This window comes from Leptinotarsa decemlineata, unplaced genomic scaffold (assembly GCF_025532065.1).
Source record: "Leptinotarsa decemlineata unplaced genomic scaffold, Ldec_3_MD MMD2_tig00026317_RagTag_RagTag, whole genome shotgun sequence".
Classification (NCBI taxonomy): domain Eukaryota; kingdom Metazoa; phylum Arthropoda; class Insecta; order Coleoptera; family Chrysomelidae; genus Leptinotarsa; species Leptinotarsa decemlineata.
Genome location: NW_027412686.1, coordinates 1 through 18019, shown reverse-complemented (window position 1 = coordinate 18019; position 18019 = coordinate 1).

Below are 18019 nucleotides of genomic sequence, written 5' to 3'. Positions count from 1 at the left end.
GAGCCTGAAGTGTTCCGAGCCTATAATATTCAATAATATGGGTATTTGTAGAAATATTTGTGGTACCTGCGGTGCCGTTCCAGCTCCGATGCAACGTTGTTTGCGATGTAATACTATGAATTGTTGGAATCATGTATGCACTACATCAACAGAGACACATTAATATTTTTTATTTTTATTATCGTTATTGTCCTCTGTTATTGATAAATATATTATTTTGAATCTATTGGTATTATTCTCTCACATTCCTCTTGAATGACAAAGATCGTCACATGCGTGAACAGTTTAGTTGAAGAGCGCATGTGCCAGTTGATGAAAGAGCGCATGCGCTAGTTAATTTTCTTCTATAAGAGGTGAAGTGTCAGTAACATCATCACCTTTCCTATTCACATTCTATTGCTATCACATATCATTCCTTACACATAAATAATCATTATCATGAGCTCTATGCCGCTATTGATTGCTGAAGATGGTTCACCACTTGTTGATATCGATCACACTGATTTTGAAAATATTCCAGTATTACATTTATCGAGTCAAGATTCGATAAATGATTTTAATATTAACGATTTCGTTATCTTTGCAGATGTACCGGAACCAAATGAGCAAATTGTTGTTGAAAATCCAATCATTTCGCAATTATCACCACTCAAATACCCTTCCTCTACCCTTCCTCTTGGTGTTTATGAGAAATCTAGAACAATCAAGAGAAAGGTTACTAATGCATCTTCATAGATTGCCACTGACTTCAAAGAAAAGAAACAGTCAAGAAGTGTTGTGTGAGAGAAAAAACCCACAACGAAAAGTGACAGATCGAAGAGGAAGCCAAAAGGTGTACCTAAAGAAATGAAGGGTGATTTGAAAGCTGAATCGCTATCTTCTTTCAGTCCACTACATCGGTTCGGAGAAATGAAAAAGAAAGCAAAATGCCGCCTTTCAGAGGCACAGATGGCTGTTGCTGAACTTGAAAAGAGTGAGCGAGCTATTAATGATAATAAGGAAACTCTTCCAGCATTAGATGCCAAGATTGCATTAGCGAAGGTTGAATTGGCTAAAATGTGTAAAGATGCAGATGAACTCCGTTCAAAAATTGTTAAAGATAATCAATTCAATCAACGTTCGAGAATTCAAGCTCAGGTAGAGCTTGAGGAGTCGACTTAACTTCATGAGACGGCATCAACAGTGAGAGATAATTGGCGAAAAGAGTTGAAGAGTGCATTTCAAAGTGACGGCGATTAGTTTCGGGAATGGTAATGTGTTTTCAATATCGTGAGTTGAGAAATATAAGCGGGAATGGAGTATACAATTAATTTCGTTTGGTATACACCGCTGTAATATTTTTCAATTAACATACATATAATTGAAAGGAAAACAATAATGAACTTTAACATTACTTTATTCATACATATATTAGTAGATACATTTAAGAATTTTGTTCGCTAGAAAGGCGTAACCACTCCACATATACTTTATTCTTTCTTCTCTTCAACACCTCCTCAATCAGATATACGTCAGGATTGTCGGTTCGTAATAACTCTTCTTCGTAACAACATCCTCTAATAGGTTGTTCATTCATATCTTCAAGATTATAGGTCAATGGGGTGGTTTTATTAATTTTGACAATCTTGAAGAGCTCCGTGGTAGAGTTCACAGTGTAAGATTTTGTCCTTGCTTATACGTACAATATCATTCAATCGGAATTTGGGTTTACTTTGTTTTCCTCCAATTCCTTTGATACCTTCGAATTTCAATTTTGTTGTTGAATCAACATTGATGGGTGCCATACCTATTGTACGATGAACGTTATTGTTATATCTACTAGTTATAGTTGGAAGAATATCAAGCCATTTGTGGTGACCTCTCATCGAAAATTCCTTGTGAAGCGATGCCTTTATTGTACGAATCACTCTTTCTGCTATAGCTCTTTCTGCTAAATGTTGCCCATTGCACTGGATCGGGTAATATTGCATGTTGGAGTATCAATTGTGTTTAAATTGAGTGGCAACTTAAGCGCAGAATGTGCAGTACGACCGCCATCTAGAAGAGTCGCCGCAATTCCAGATGATGCTAACGCCAAAGCTTTGTCACATCTTGATCGAATAGTGGCCCAAATCAATGAAATGACAAATGTTTTCCCTGTTCCTCCAGGTACGTCCAGGAAGAATAGACCACCAGTATTATTGTCCACCGCTTGCATTAATGTTTCGTATACTTGTTTTTGCTGTTCATTCAGCAACGGCACATTATTTCGAACGAATTCCTGCAATGTATCAACATTGTATTGCAGCTCTCGATTTAATTCTTGGTTGAATGCATCGTGCATCGATCGATTTGGCGCAATCATTCCTACTTCAATCAGTAGCTTGTTTGCAATAGTCAAGCATTGATCCTCAATCAGAATCAATCCTTCATTGTAGATTTCATCGGTTATTTGGATGTCAGGATTATTCGTTTGAATGCGCAAGCGATGCAAGTTATCTTCACATATGTCGTCTTTGTATTTATTCCATAACTGAATTGGTTGTGAAGGAAAACATGTGGTGATGGTAATTGCGAACAGCGTTCGTATTTAGTACGCATTTGATGAAACAACTGAATCCGCAAGTGTTAAATCCCAATGAGAATCGTTCTCCAACAAACCCAATAGTTGACATGCTTCTCGATATGTTTGGCATTGGTCGCCATTCACAGTTTTCAAATGCGCAAATGATTTTGGTCCACGTACATTTACCAACAGCAGTCGCAAATAGAAACATTCATCATTTCTAGGATGAACAGTATACATGCGACCTAGTTCATCAGTGGAAAACACCTCTGGCCAATCTGGAACTGGGGTTCCTTGTTAGCGACGTTGGAATTTCTTTGTTGATTGATTCCAAGTGTAATACTTGGGCATTTCAACGTACATCAGCGTCGCTGCGAATGGATCTGCTTTACACATTGCAAAGAAGCTAGTCTATGTTGTCGATGGTGGTCTCTCAGCTCGTTGTGCCGCATTAGCCTCAGTGAAGTGAACTCTTTGACCATTTTCCAAATGCACTGCTAAATGTACAACTGTGAGATATCTTTCATGAATTTGAAATGACAATAATCGCCACAGTGCTTCATTAGTACTGACGTATCTGTCCATTTGGAAGTTGCTGATTTCGTCATTCACATTTTCCGACGCAATACCAAACACAGCCATGTCGCTGCCTTTTGTGACATACTTGCACAAATATTTGATTTATTTGGCCGAATGACAACACTCAACGTTTGCATGTGTTTCGAAAATTCGTGATAGCAGCGGGCAATATGGTACAATGAATTCATTTCCGATCTCAATCTCCTGATTTTGAACTTTAACTTTGATAGTTCGACCATTATCTTCTTTTGAACGCCGACGATAAACTGGATATCCATCGTTCCCTGTGACTGTTTCAGCAACTAACGGTCGCGGATATCGTTTTGTGCACTTTCCATCAGCCATGCAAGGCGATAATGGATTTAATGCGCCGCACGGTCCATGTGACTGGATCAGGAATTTCAGCTGATATGATGTCATCCATTTCATTTGAATGTAATTTGTTCAGCAACCAAATTAGGATATGAGCATGCGGTGGTCCACGCTTCTGCCATTCCAATGAGTACATATAACAACGTGTGTCACCAAAAACTCGATACTCAGTAAGCACATCCATCATAACCTTGAGTTTTTGCTGAAATACTCTGGCGATTATGTCATGGTGATCTTGCGGTTTTTGGCCCGGTTCCAACTCACGTTCAATTTCCGTCCACTTCGGATTGCATGTGAACGTAATAAATAAATCCGGAGTTCCATAATTTCGCACGTACGTCATAGCGTCTTGAGCGTATTCGTGCATGTGGCATGGGCTTCCGATATAAGATGATGGGAGAATCGTCAGACGTCCAATATTCTGAACATCACCATCTGAATGAATAGCATCACGCAAGTGTATATAGTCCTCAGATCGTAGCTTTGCCTGATTGAATCGGATGAACGCTAAACGTTCGGTCTCGACTTTGACATACATGTCGACAGCGGATTGCTGGATAGCCGACGGCACTTCAGAATGACATTCTCCTCATGTGTACGAATCATCATACGATACGCATTGTAATTCATTGCGCTTAGATTTGTATTCTTTGATACGCCTGAAAATGCAAAATCAAATGAATTGTTAATGGAAAACAATTCAGTGTGTGAATATTGTACCTGTGATTGGATCGACCATCTTCAACGTGATGTCGTATCCGTCTTGCCCTTGCCAATGAATGATTGGATATTGTAACGCATCGTACAAACGATGTGTCTCGTTTACACGATGCATGATATTGCTTCTTCGCTGAACGACAATGTCTCGCGATTTAGTTGGATCGCCAATAATAATTGCAGCAACATCATTAACGGTGGGTGCTTTGAATCTTCGCACATGTTCACCTGTTGGGGTACAATCCGCTCTTATGACAAATTTGTGCGTATCCGATGGCATTCGTTCCAATGCTGTTTTGAACATATTAACCACAGCGTTATTAGCGTGAAAAAATGCTTGCAACTGTTCAATAATTCATCTCTTTAACTATTGTGTTCCCTGTATATTGCACGGCACATTCAGCAGATCCACCATCGACGAAATGAAATATATTTGCAGAAATTGATGCGGTTCATCTGGCTTTGGCACCATTGAACCATGCAAATGATATATTTGTCCTTGTATCTGTAATTGCAAACAATCATTTGTTGAAGAATACGGTGTAACTTCTGATCGTGTGATGGTGTAATGTGTGGTGTATATGTAGTTGTTATGTGTTGCAATTCATTGTGTTGGTGTGAGTGATTGGTTATGTGTGTTATATCTTTTACCTTGCAAGTCGGCATGAAGCCGCCTTCTCGAATGATATTAGCTCCAAAGGAAGTCATGCGAAAGCAGTTATTGTATTCAAGGATGTGTTGAAGAAAATGGCTGGAATCGGGATCACTTCCATCGATTAATGGTTTCAGTGGCTGTGGTGGTGTAAGTAATGGATCCAGTTTGACTTTTCCACTTGCGCAGCACAATCCAGCCGTTTCTCTTTTGAACTTTAACGAATTGCAATATCGGCATAAAGTCGTCATTGGTCCAATATCTAAATTTTCATCATCACTGTAGTTCGCAGTGGGATCATATTGGAATGCCAAGCGATTGTAAGATGCCAATGATCTTCGTGTGCTCACGCCTTGTCTCAATCGGGCATTTTCTCTTATTGTATTTTGTCTTTCTTCGCTTAAGTTTTGTGAATACACTTGTTGCTGGCTTGTATGTCTTGTGCGGCGGCCGATGTTCGCACGTCGTCCTCTAGGCATTTTGGACTATGGAAAGAGTGGTGAATTTAACCTCAAATGCACGATCCACATAATTTACACAGTTCAACTTACCACCTTAAAGACAAATGCCTGCTGTTGAAATTGAATAAAAATTTGCACAATACACGTGATTGATTTGATGGTTTCCAATTGAAATGTTACCAAACGAATAACTTATTTATTTACTTTTTTTTCACAATTCCACACTGAACACAATACCGGTTTGTCACATGAAATTAACTGAGCAGAGAACAATGAGTAGCTATCAAACAATGTATCACGCACCGGCGCCATCTACTCAAAATATTGGTTTGTAGTACATGCTATGTATCAGAGATGGCGCTGTATGTGAAAAATGATTTTCCCGCTTTTCTGTTGAATTTTTCCTGAATTTTCTTTGCTATAAACCTCACGGAGCCCGATACCTTTCCAACGAATGCAAAACCGTGGAAATCGGTTCGTGCGTTCTGGAGTTATAGCGTCAGGAAGGAGAACCCGACTTATTTTTTAATAGTAGATTATACCTTCTTCACGTAATTATTCAATTATTGAAATTATTTCATTGCCATGTCCAGTATGCCCAGCTGACTTTGAAGCTACCAATTGTCGTAGGCGAGCAACTAACTCTTTCGATGAATTCCAGTACACATAATTCACAGATTTAGAATCATATGTTTTCTCCATTTTCACTCGATTGAGTGCTCCACCAATTTTACTTCTACTCCTTATTGGATATTGTGGTGAGTCTAATAGAGGTTTGATAATTTCACGAAATTTTTTAGAATTTGTCTTTTTAAAACCATTCTTCAGATGATATTGTTTATATGGAGCATTCGTTATTTTCGAAATTTGGGAATATACTTGACGAGTTTTTTCATTATCAACATCTTGCGGATTCTTCAAGAAGATCATATCATACTGGACTACCTGCGCATTCATATTTCTCACTTTATTAGCATTCCAAAATGAAATGTTCCCATCTTTGAAATGTACCACTAGACTTCCCATTTTTAGCTTTTGTGTAATAGGATCCATACGTATACCAAATGTTTCATCATATGCTGGATTTCTAGATTTTACATTATTCAAATGTTTCGCCAAAACATCTTCACGACTTTCACAAAGATTGTTTTTTTCCTATTGGAGTACTCATGGGATAATTTGGAGTAGATTAAACATTTCCATGGTTTGACGATAACACTGATGATTTCCAACTAGCGTTTGATGATAAAACAATCAATGGTTTCGAGTGTCACACGATTTTCAATATTATTATTCTTGATAGAGTTGGATTTTTGCCTAACAGCTTGAATTGTCTCTACTTGTTGACGTTTCAAATTAATTTCATCGTTTTTATTTTCAGAATCATTTTTTGTATCCATATTGCCTTTTTTTTAATTATAGCTCAATTCGCTGATGAAGTGACCTCTACAATATTCAGTGATCAAATGAGTTTCAATAACAAGATCATGGATACATAAAACTATCGAATCCTTTGCGATATCTACCTTCATCTATTTTTCTGTCCTTATCAATGACTAGAAATCCATATTGGTCCTCCCAGCATTTAACACATATCAATTGAACTTGTTTGAATGTTACATCGGGTGATACATGATCTGAATAAATAAGGTGTAAATTCGTCTCATCTTGTTTGAACATTATGATGAAATTGGTATTATCACGCACTAATTGTTTGGGTACCCGTGAATATGTCTGTGCGAGATAAAAACAATCAACATCCTTATGACGTCCCATACAGATATATGATCTGACAATATCCTGCTTTTCACATATCACATCATCGAATATGAAAACAGAATTAGGCTTAGCGTCGGAGGGTTCCACTATTTCTGCATTATTGCTGAATGTATGAAAACCTAGGTTCCAAAACATTTCGCAAGTACTGATATTTAGGTTGATTGAGTGATTTCGAATATAGATACACATTTCCAAATCTCAGCCACATACACAAGGGTGTATGTGGTAATAGCGATATCATTACATTCGTCTTTCCAAAATTTGAAGGTCCTACAATGAGTCCTCGAACTGATGATGTAAGTAGTGGACCATGTCTGAATACCCTTTGTCCATTCAATCCACACCCAAATTTCTCATCTACATTATCTACAGCAAACTTTTTTTTCTGTTTTACAACGCGCATCGTGCCGTGGTTGGAGACTATATAAATGTTATTAGCTTATTCATTTCAATGTGTATCATCAAACGATACGGACGTATTGAAAGTGATCGTAAAATTAAAAGAGGTTGTGGTTTTGTTGGTGATTCAATCAACAAACTTCCTTTCGAATTACATATGCCCGGAGGTTATCAATACTGTGGACCGGGTACAAAACTGAAACAACGTTTAGCTCGCAACGATCCTGGAATCAATAAATTAGATATTGAATGTAAAAAACACGATATTCAATTTTCTAAGCATCTATTCGATCTTGCAGTAAGATATTTAGCCGACAAAGAACTTGAATACAGCGCTTGGGATAGGGTTAAATCGAAGGACGCGAGTATTGGGGAAAGAGCAGCTGAATTACTTGTCACCAACATTATGAAAGCAAAAAGACATATGGGCATGGGTTGTAGCACCAATAAGAAAAGAAGTATGATGAAACAAACGAAGGAAATCAAAATTAGAAAAGTTGCATTTGGTGCTGGGATAGTCCATAAAGTTCGAAATGTATTGAAAAAAATCTGGTGAAGATCAATTTGTGACGAATAATAGCAAAAAGCTATCACTGTGGCATTGCAGATGGCACGTAAATACTTCTAAGCTGCCGGTGAAAAGAAGAAAATCCGCACACCACGCATAATTCCTGTTCCCAAGATCGGTGGACTTTTGACATTGATACCAATTTTCGGTGGACTATTCGCACTAGGGAGTTTAGCGGGAGCCGCTGCTGGGATTACCAAGGCCGTGAATTCAGCAAAAGCCAGCAGAGCGGCTTTGATGGAAGCCAATCGCCACAATAAAACCATGGAGGCTGTAGCATTGGGCAAACACGGAAGTGGAATATACCTCAAACCGTACCGTAAACGTTTAGAACTATATTTAAAACCATTCATAATCACAAACAAAACAAAAAACTAATTGAACCCTTACCTCAGAGGCCTCTTACTGATCTCGATCTCAGTTATTTTGCACAAAAAATTAAAATTACACATTTTCGTGGTGTTTTTATGTGTGACAGATTCAGGTCCAAGACACAACGAGACAGCTATTGTTAATTTAGATGGAATGAGTGGACCGGGAACACATTGGGTGGCATATAAAAAATGTGGGAAAGAAGTCGCATATTTCGATAGTTCTGGAGATCTACCCCCACCATTGGAATTGACTCGATTCTTTCGAGAATGTAAAAGTCAAAAGTCAAATATAACTATGATCGTCAACAGAAATTTAATACAGTTCTCTGTGGTCACTTGTGCTTACAGTATCTCTCTGTATAATTTTCCAAATAAAAATGGATACAACACCAAAACTGGATCGGGGGCTATCAAGGGAATGGGGTTTTCACTTAAGATGTTCTCAAAATATGGTACCTTGAAAAAAATGAATGAAGTGATGCTTGCAATTATGCCCAAAGAAGTGATACTCTCATGAGTTGCACATCTACAAGATGAAATCGATATAATGAAACATAGATATTGTTATGGACACCACCCCGATGCAAATTCAGATTTGCATGTTAATCATGGTCCTATACCTCGAAAATCTATGTGTTGTATTTGTATTATAGAGGATGTGAATATCGGTATCAATAAAAATTATATTAATTACAATACAACACCTTCCAAAAAGTGTAAATTGTCTCAAATGAGCTGTTGCTGTGCACAACAATAAATTGAAATGTGTTTCAAAATATTTATCAGTAATGTCACGAAAGTTCGAGCTACAAGCTGTCGGGACAAATGTCTTGAGTGCGGATTTTTTTCCACCAGTTGAATTGGATAGGAACAGCCGTTATGGATTGGGACTTTTGGGATTCTATGGATGCAATACAATCAATAATATAACTGAAGCTAATGATTTAGTGAGTTTCAGAATCAGTAATTACAACTCATCGATACTCCAAAAGTTTACAATTGAAATTCCATGTGGTGCTTACGAAACAGAACAGATCAATGCCGTCTTACAGAAACATATTATGTTCAGGTTGTTTCATGATAAAAAACCAATTGATATCGTTGCAGATGATATTTTCTATCTACACGCCAATAATAATACATTCAAATGTGAAATGCGATCCAAATATGAAATTGATCTGACACATCCAAATACTATAGCAGAAATGATGGGTCGCTCATGGTATATTTCCACCAAATCAGATACATGAACACCCAGTACCAATAAACATCACAACTGTGAGACTTATCCGCTCAGATTGCAATATAATATCTGGTTCATATATAAATGGTGAAGAATCCCACATTATTTTCTCATTCGATATTGATGTTGAACCTGGAAGAACCTGTTGAACCTGTGAAGAACCACATAGTATTATATATATGCCTGTCAGTCCAGAAGGTTGTCAATTGATTCACAACATTACAGTGCGTATTTTGGATGAAAAAAATAACCTTATCGATTTTGGAAGTGAAGAAGAGATTTTCATTTTTTGGGAATGAAAGTTTTTGGCTTTCTACTACTCCATCTCTATACATCCCTGTATAGAGTTACTTCCTTCTTTTTTTTGGAAGACTCCCTCATCCTTCTTTTTTTTTGTTTCAAGATGGAGATGTAAAAATTATTCAGTCCTAAAAATATAACCCCTTCAATTCAGATTTTCATTATTTTGGATTTGAAGAAAATCGAATAAGTATTGTTATGGGTTTCATTTATGATAGACAAAATCGTACTGAACAATCCCAAATCAAAACGAGCTGCACCATCAAAAAGGAAAGTGTGCATAAAAAGAAGCTCATTACACAAGTTCATGCTGAACAGTTAGTACATAACGCTCTGTCTGTGAGTGATCTAAAATTTTTGAAATCGATTGGATTGAAAGTGAGAAAATAACAATGGTGCTCGAAACAAACAGTGGAAAGTTGAATATATTCGATGAACCAGTGCTTGATCATTCTCTCATAAGTTTACATGAGCACACATATAAGCCCTATGGATCACTGCTATTCAGGAATTCAGATAAAATCAGAATTGCAATCAATAATCAATATGTTATACTAGATATTGCCAAGAACTTCATTTACATAGAAGGTAAATTCATCTCCCCAAGACGAAGCGAAAACATGCTATCTCTCGAATAATGCAATTGCATTTCTCTATGATGAAATTCGTTACGAAATGGGTGGTGAACAAGTGGCTGTTGTTAGAAAACCCGGGATAACATCTACAATGAAAACCATGATATCATCTGGACAATCACATGCTAACACATTATTGACATCTGGCTGGGGACTTCCACAATTGTAACAAGATAACTTGGATACAAACAGTTATGTATTTAGTGAAAAACTGCCACTGAAATATTTGATGGGTTTTACTGAAGATTACAACAAAAATATCTTGAATGCTAAACACAAGTTGATTTTGATTTTCGCTTTATCATTCAAAAACTCATATATAGGTGAGGTTGACGCTGATTAAGAAATAAATGAAATTGAATAGAAAATAAGACATATTGTACCAGATGATAAACACAAGCTTAAACTTTTGAGTAGAATAAACAAAAGCGGTCTGAATGCCAAATTCAAGTTGGCTTATCCTATGTGGAGCCTTTATGAACTACCATCATTACGTGGGACTTCTTCAGACATATGGGCCATCAAAACTACTAACGCTCTGAAAACTCCTCGTTTTGTCATCATCGCATTCCAAAGTACTACCACTTCTGAAGATAGAACGCAGGAAATTACAAAATTCACAACTGCCGATATCAATAGTACTCGAGTATACTTGAAATCTGAAGTTGATCCGTATGAGCGTTGGAATTTGAATTTCGATAAAAAACTTGACGTTCCTGCTTATTATGCTTTTGAGAGTTTCCAGAGAAGTTATTGGACAGAGAAGTTATTGGACATTGGACAATTTAGATAGAATCCACAGTTCCCGTTAACCGAATGCAACAAAATCATCAACTATTGATATGAAAATTGAGTTTGAGACGGGGAAGACCAAGTTTCCAGAAAACACTGAAATATATGCATTGATTTTGCATGATACAGTTCTAACATACAATACATTATATGTTCAGTTCACAGCAGATTTCGAAACTCTTTACATTATTGTTACTATTTCATTTTTCCACTCTATCATGCACTGTTTTATAATCTTCTCTTTTTAAATTTGTAACTGACTCATATCATGTATTGTAATTTTCCTAATTCATATATATCATATTTATTGTTTTGTAATCATTTTCAATTGTATATAACGGGATTTGAATAAATGAAACATGAAAATAATACAAAGTATTTTATTTGACATCATTTATGATTTACAGGAACATACAGACTATCTAAAATAACTTCTTGCGATCATATTCAATTTCCTCTCGATTTTCATCATTCAATTCAAAGTGATGAATAATCCATTCTGGCAAGTATGGTTGGAGACTATACAGGAATGTTCTCAGGTTCAGTTCAATCATAAACTCACAAAGTCGACATAATTCCAATTCATTATCCAAAAATTTGTTACAAACTCCTGCACCACTCCGATAGTTCTCAGCATCACGAAGACATAATTCGATTTGTTTTTCATCATAGCATACACTTATATCATGAATGCTTGCATGTTCAGCTCCATCACCCAACACCTTCAATTCAGACGACAAATGTTGAACCGATGATTTGAGATCTACAACATCGATCCAATCTTGACTTGCATACTGCATCCACATCTTTGAATGGTGGAACTGAAATCGAATTAAAAAAACAATAAGCAACTTCCAACTTGTTTCCATGATATAATACTCACATTCTCATTTTACTTGCAGTTATAAAGTGAGTGTATTCAACTATGTTAATAATGTTTATATTTCCATATAATTATCATCTAACTCATCTAATATATGAATATTATTAAAACAAAAAGAAGTTCACTATACATAAGTACCATTATTATTCAGTCATATTGAATTTGACTAGAAATCGCGTTTTCATACCTGCAAAACACTGCGGGCTCTGACCTGAATACACCATCGTATATTTACCACCCGATCATCATCTAATATGAATATTATTAAAACAAAAAGAAATTCACTATAAATAATTTCTATTATCATTCAATCATATCGAATTTGACTAGAAATCGCGTTTTCATGCCAGCAAAACTTTGTGGGCTTTGACCTTAAGACACCATCGTATATATACCACCCGATGAGTTGATACAAGTTATATCGTCATCACTGAATTGCAACGAAATACGTTTTGGTCGCCATGTTTTTAATAATTTATCATTGCTCACATCTTCCAAAGTTAATAAAATTATTCACCAAACCTTGTAGAATAAGTTGACATATTCTTAATTATATACACTTCATCAATTGGTAATGATGATAAAGCCTTTTGCTATAGTATTTCAACCTCCTGTACAATCAAATGATTGATTTTATTTAAGTCTACGGACATGATGAAAATATGTATGAAAATATAAACAATTTCCAACAGAAAAATACACCCACCGTCTTCCTTCTATCACGAACTGAATAACACTCTACCAATTGCTTACTGCTGCAGATATATTCGCCTACTGATTTCATAGTGTGCCAGGCATTTTTTTATGTTAAACAGCGCGAGTCACCCCCACCATGAAACCGTGAAAGGTTCACATTGCTAGTTGCTACCCACTAGAGATGCCTGACGTCACAGCGAAGCCCACCTCCCAGCTGGATGCGTTAACAGATATCGATACGATCAGACAGTGGTCGTTGCGCTCTCGTAGAGGGCAGACGTTATTACAGTCCTCGCCGCCTGCGCGTCACCATTTACAGCGAGGCTAGAGCGATGCGTACGTCACAGCCTTCACCGCATCGAGAGAGGTGAGGGCACTCCGATGAATACACATTACTCAACCACACGACGTGGAGTGAACATCTCGCTCTCTTTCCGTTGAACGGTTGCTGCTGTGACGTCATAACACTACTAACTTGTTGGGCTCACACCGATGGAACATACATTACTTGGAGGATCTTTGAAGTATGCAGACGTATGTTTGTACATAGACAAGCACATGATGAAACCCTGTACCGTGCATTCTCTCACACACACACACACACACACACACACCAACCAAATGTAATTACGTCATTATGTCAGACACACACAAAATCTCACATAAATAAAAATATCCTGAACGATCCATGCACCAGACACTTCAAGGTCACATCGCCTTGATGTCACTAAACAACAACAAAAAAGCAATTAATACGTCATAGTGGTGGGGAAAGGATTAGAACCGGCTCAAATATCCTACTAAAAATGCTGTCTTTGCTACCAGTATAAGATACTTGATCAGTTTGTAATGTTTCCAATACATCGGCTTTAGATTTTAAAAATGAAAAAAGTTCATTCAAGTGGGCAGTTCATTAACAGTTTTATTTTCCTCCCATTGACGTTGCATATTTTCGTCTAACTTGCTAACTACCACAATAATAACAAGTAAATCCTATGTCTCAACGGGTTGTTTTAACACTTTCAATGCTGCCATGTGTTTTGATACAGTATCAAGTAACTGTCTAAATTGAGATGATGATTCTTTTATGATCAGATCGACACCAAAAATGGCTTTTATATGATTGTTTACTAAAATTATTGTATTATCAAATTTTTCATACAAAAGTTCCCAAGCAGCCTCATAATTTTATTCAGTGAATTCAAGAGTGTAAATAATCCGCCTAGCATACTCTTCCAATGAGGATCTTAAATACTGGAATTTCTGAATGTTACCTATGTTCAAATTAGTATGGATGATAGAATTGAAATTAGATTTAAATTCAAGCCAATGTTCATAATCTCCTTTGAATATTGGTAATTTTATAGTTGGCAACTTGACTGACTGCAAATCAAATGACTGAGACAAACTTGTTGGAACCGACAATGGATTTACTATGCTTTGACCTGAAACCGATCCTGAAATTTGACCTAAATTTGGACCTGTATTCAGAACGAGTTGTGACAAATTAAACATATATTCTTTCAGAAAGGCTAATAATGGATAATCTCCATTTTCAAATTCTTCAGCGGGCTTAATTTGTTCCATCACATTCACTTTCTATGAGAGACTGAATTTCTTGAAACTCTCGCAAAAGTGTTTCATAATCTTATAATCGAAGTTCAGTTTCGATTAAACCTGGCCTATTTTCTTGAGCAGAACCTTTGATACTATTTACATATTTTTCACAATTTCCTATTTTCTTTTTAATAACATTTTTTTTTTTCAAGAGCTGACATTTCTTTCATCATTTCACTAAACAATGTAATTTAATAGCCGTAGTTTCTTTAAGATGATTGTAAAATATTACAAAAAATATAACAAAACTTGAAAAACTTGAGTTCAGAGCGCTTGAATGCGACCACACGAAATAGTTGAAATGTTTTATAATTGCAGAATACAACCTACCTTCACTTCCTTTTGATTACAAATAGCAAATATCAAGCCTCGATATTTCAGTAAATTGTAAGGAACTCATAACATCGAAATCACAAATGGGGAAAAATTGTGAAGGTTGATAAGGAATGAATAATGGAAAACCGGCTCACCAAATTGTTGCCAATTTTTTTAACGTCCCTGCCGGGCCCCAGTTCCTTTTTTTGGAATAGAATCGTCGCTGTTCCACGTTGAATTCCAGCGGCTGAATGTAGGTAAACAAGCGAAAAAACGAAACAATCGTTTATTTCACTATTTTGATTTCTATGATTGATTCAAATAGAATGCGTCTCAAATTGACCAATGTTTTTAATGTTTGAATATATCGTGGACTGTATAATTTGTTTTTGATGAAACTTTTGTCTGTAGATGAATAAACGTCTTTATTGAATGACAATTGCTTGTACACTACTTTATACATTAATATTCGAATCGACCATCTTATCTACTACACAAAAAATCATTTACTTATTTCACAGCAGGCACCTCCCAGGGTTGCCGGTTAAAACAAAAGAATTCTCATTTAACATGAGTTTTAACACACTAGATCCCAAAAGTGAATTTTCGATCTGCCATAGATCTTACCAACGATGCTTATTGATATAATGTTTGAAGAAATCAGAACAAGAAAAGGTTGTACTAATAATTCATTTCTGAATGTTAATGAAGGAAGTCTTTTGCAAAACCAAGCTTTGAGCTTACGGATAATCCAACTGAATGCTTACAGAAAAAAAAAAACTGTTTTACTTTGCCAAGCTTTCGCTTTCCTTTGGAAGCTTTCATAATTTATTGAGTCACGGTTTTTTTTTGAATGAAATTAAAATATACAAAAAATGTCATACACATATGGAGTGAGTATTTACATATGAGATACAAATAATTTTGTAGAGCTCATAACATGAATTAGGCACTGATGTTAAAAGATTAGAGAGAAGGTTTAATTCAGAAAAAATCTCTTGCAAAGAATCTTCGATCCGTTTCAATGATTATTTTTATATGGGTGTTCCGAATAACCTTCACCTTCTGAAGGTTATTATAAGCGGTAACGAATATTGATTGTTTCGAAAATGCCCAACAGTACTTTTCAGATTTATTTAAAAAAATTTAAATTTGTTGAATATTTCAATAAAGTTTGTACTATTCTATTGATGTTACAACGTTCACCTTTCAGATCATGAATTGAATTGTTGACATCAACACGTCGCGTTTCTCGTGTTGGTGATGTTATCACTCCAAACACATTTCTGTAATTTGATTTAGATACGTTGAGGCGTACAATGAATAAGCATTTTTTCTATGTCAATGACTTTGTTTGAACGAATAAAGAACCAACTTCACAACGGAAGAAAGTTCCATAAACTGTTAGCAGTAGAAGTAAAAGCAAAGGAAGCATAAACATACCGCAAGTATTCCTCGATTTCTTACTGGGACTAACGGAAATTCATGAAATTAAACTTGTCTGGAGATAAAGTGCCCTTTTATTTCTGGTTCAATTTTTTTTTTCAGAAGTTCGTACGAAAGTACAATTCCGAGAACAATGCTTCATTGGTTTAAGTTATGATAGAAAGATGTCGCTGAGTTTGAATGCTCTATGAGAAAATGTAGAATGTCCACGAAACAATATACCTTTGTATATTGAATACTCTGTAAATAATGGTGTAAATTTTGAATTTTCAAAGTGTATTTATGGGTTACTTTCAAATTATGATAGATGATTGGTCAGTTGGAGAAAATGTTTTGGGAAAAAATTTTGGTTCAAAACTTCTCTTTATGCAGAACTTTTTACGAATGTTTGAAAATGTTCGTGCATTGAGAATATTTCTATTCAGAAAGCGCTTCCTATACATCCACCTGGCGTCCAGCGATTCTAGTAAGCCCGGACATGTGAAGCACATTTTAATACACACAATTCGTATAGTATTTTTTGTTCTTTAATCGAAGTCAAATTTTTCTTCTTCACTTCAACAGTCAGATATCTCAATCACTTTGTTTGATAAAAAAACATGAGTTCAATTCTAATTGTTAAGCACAGTACTTGAAATTGAAAAAAAAAAACAGAGAAATTGTACGTTGCGTCATTCTTATACAAAAGTTGTTGGTCTAATGTATTTCATACATTTTTCCGATGTGAATTTGTGAAGCAGGACACAACATTACATCCATGAAACGTCACGGTGGCTTGAAATTTCCTTCTGTAGCAGCATATAAAAAGATAGTTTGAATAACAAAATTGAGATTTCAAATAACATATTGAATTGCCCACCTTCTTCCAAAGGAATTAAATTATCTGATAGAATTGTGGAATTAAGATTCCAAACAGTCTGTTCTGTCTGTTTGAAATCTGTTTTTTCCGTTAATCAGCTGTCGCTCCATACGAACGGCAACTCTCAGAAGTTGAGAAACTTGTGCGAACTGAGGATTAACGAGGTGTTACCTTTTCACGTGTGATTCCTAACACGGTTGCAGAATCATCCCAGCTTTAACCAGATAAATTCACAAATGTCGATATCCATAGTATTCGAGTATACTTGAATTCTGAAGTTTATCCATATGAACGTTGGAATTTGAATTTCGATAAAAAACTTGATGCTCCTGCTTATTATACTTTTGAGAGTTTCCAACGAAGTTATTATGATAAAGATATGAGTGAACCTCTGATGGACATTGGACGATTTAGAGATAATCCACTATTCTTCATCGATTGTTCCCATCAACCGAATGCAGCAAAATCATCAACTATTGATATAAAGATTGAGTTTGAGACGAGGAAGACCAAGTTTCCAGACAACACTAAAGTATATGCATTAATTTTTGCATGATACAGTTTTAACATACAATGCATTGGATGGTTCAGTTCACAGCAGATATTGACACTCTTTAAATTATTAATACTAATTTCATTTTTCACTCTATCAAGTACTGTTTTATAATCTTTTTTCTTTAATTTGTAACTGACTTATATCGTGTATTGTAACTTTTTTCTAATTCTACATATATATCATATTTATTGCTTTGTCATCATTTTCAATTGTATATAATGGGATGTAAAT